Source organism: Schistocerca serialis, unplaced genomic scaffold (genome assembly GCF_023864345.2).
Source record: "Schistocerca serialis cubense isolate TAMUIC-IGC-003099 unplaced genomic scaffold, iqSchSeri2.2 HiC_scaffold_1224, whole genome shotgun sequence".
Classification (NCBI taxonomy): domain Eukaryota; kingdom Metazoa; phylum Arthropoda; class Insecta; order Orthoptera; family Acrididae; genus Schistocerca; species Schistocerca serialis.
Window position 1 is genome coordinate 110001 of NW_026047430.1, and position 2500 is coordinate 112500.

At 46.8% G+C, this 2500-nt stretch overlaps 1 pseudogene; it reads right to left on the bottom strand.

Annotated features, from left to right (window-relative positions):
* The window catches only part of LOC126435998 (large subunit ribosomal RNA), an 8679-nt pseudogene that overhangs the window by 2466 nt on the left and 3713 nt on the right, over nucleotides 1-2500 (bottom strand).

The window sequence follows — 2500 nt, forward strand, 5'->3', positions numbered from 1 at the left end:
CTGCTTTGACTATCTCCAGATCAAGTGGCATACACCCTGTGAGTACTTGGAGAGCATCAGTTGACACAGTCCGGCAGGCTCTGGTCATCTGTAAAAGAAATGGTCGTTGGATTGAGTCTAGTATGCGTTTGACATACCGGTGCTTCGTCCGATCTGCCCACGCTGCTGCACCATACCTGCAAACAGAGAGACAGAGACCTTGGTATATTAGTTTTAGTGATTTCTTTTGCAGACCCCACTCTGTTCTGGTCACCCTCAGGAGTGTACCTGAGACTTCACCCAGCTTCTTCTGAATGTTCCTCACATGAGGTGTGAACCACAGTCTTTCGTCAAGGGTTATTCCCAGATATGTGAACTCTTGGACAAACTTTATATTCTTGCCCTCAAATGGTATGGTAGGCGGTCTGTGCCTATCGAAAGTGCCCCTGATGGTCATGGCGACTGTTTTGTGATGGGATATTGCAAGCTTGTTCTGTCTCGTCCACCTGCTGACTTCGCCTAATGCTGTTTTTGCTCGTTCCTCTATTTGTTTCCTACTTTGCCCCTTAATTATGATTGCCAGGTCGTCTGCGTAGGCCACCTTTGCCCACTGCTCGCCCTCCCTCTCGACAACCATCTCGTCAAAGACGAGGTTCCAGAGGAATGGGCCACAAATGGAGCCTTGTGGACAACCCTTTGTGACCCATTTCTCCACGACACCAGCCTTGCTGCTCACCATCACCTTTCGGTTCCTAAAATAATCTCCCATCAGGTCGTACAGGTTTCGTGGGCATTGGATTTGTCTTAGTCGCCTCATAACGCTGGGCCACCATAGGTTATCAAAGGCGCCTGCTATATCTACAAACACTACAACAACGTACCTCTCCTCACATTGTACGTGGCTTAGTACTTGCCTAATGGCCATCTCTGTTGATGCACCTTTCCTGAAGCCAAACTGATTTGGGGCCTTCAGGTCCGATTCCTCATATCGTTTCTCAAGACGATTTACAATAAGCCGTTCTAGGACTTTCCCTAGGATGGGGAGAAGGCATATTGGGCGGTATGATTTTGGCTCATCCCTTGGTTTGTCCTCCGATTTGAGAAGTATGCACACTCTTCCTTTCTTCCATGTTTCTGGGACTCTCCTTTCCCGTAGACAGGTGTTGTATATCTCTGAAAGGAGGTGAGGGCTGGTATGCCATACTCTTTTGATCACTGCATCATCAATGCCATCAGGACCTGTTGCTCTTCCTGGTTTGCAGGCCTTAATAGCAGCGCCTATTTCCTCAGTTGTAAAGTCTGGATCCAGCTCCACATTGTTGTAACTCTCGTTTTCGAGTTTCACAACTAGCTGATCTTCAGTATCCTGATCCGCATCGTCGTCAGGTAAGAGGGTTTGGAGCAGTGATTTTATAGTCTCTTCCCATGTCATGGTAAGAGTCTGGTTCCCAGTTTTAATGTTGCTAATTACATTCTCTGTGCCGTATTTAGGCTGGAGTACCCTTCTCGTTATGGCCCATGGATCGTTTTTGTCACAGTCAGAGACCCACTTCTGCCATGTCTCTTCTTTCGCCTTGGCTATTTCCTTGTTGAACCTGTTTTTAATTTTGTTGTAGTTGCTCTTTGCAGCTACCAGAGCAGTTTCGTTTCCGCTTTTGCGTGTGTGTTGTAGTAATCGCCGTGCAGACATGGTATCCCGCCGCAGGTTTGCTAGTTTTGTGTTCCACCATGGTACTGGATTTTGCACCTGTCTCTTCCTTCTCATTGATTTTTTACAGCTCTCATAGACTGCCACCTGCAGTCTGTTTACCTTTTCGTTGACTCCCTCCTGTGGATTTTGTAGCCAGTTCTCTGTGGCACTAATGAGCTGTCTATCAAAAATGGACCACTTTGCACAGCTTGTATTGTAATTTGGGAGTTCTTCTTTTGCCCTCATTCTTTGGGGTACTCTGGCCTCATACGTGATCGCCCTGTGGTCACTTGATGTCCATTCCTCATGGACCATCCACCTACACAGCATTCTGGCAGCTAAGGGTGTACATATTGTAACATCGATATTACTCTCCCCATTGGGCCCACTGAAAGTAGTTAGCTGCGATCTCTCATTTATGACCAGAAGACCATGTTGAGAGATAAAGTCCTCCAACTTTCTGCCTGCCTCGTCTGTTGTTTGGCTGTGCCAGACTGGTGAGTTGGCATTTGTATCAGCTCCTATGACTATTGCTTTCCCACTCAGTTTGTCCAGGATGACCTCCAATTCTTGGAGGAACTGATCTATAGGTGAACCATATTGGCAGTAAAGGCTAACTACATAAATCTCGCCAAAATTCCCACTTACACTAGCAACAGCCATGTGCTTGTTGCAGAAATTTGTGAGCTGCATTGCTGTTAGTGTCTGCGACCTAGCTGCTATAGCTGCCTTTGTCGCTCCATCTTTGGCGCTATACATGAGCTGGTAATTTGGGGGATAGCCTACTACTTTGTTGTTTATACAGTAGGGTTCCTGTATCAACAGCACATC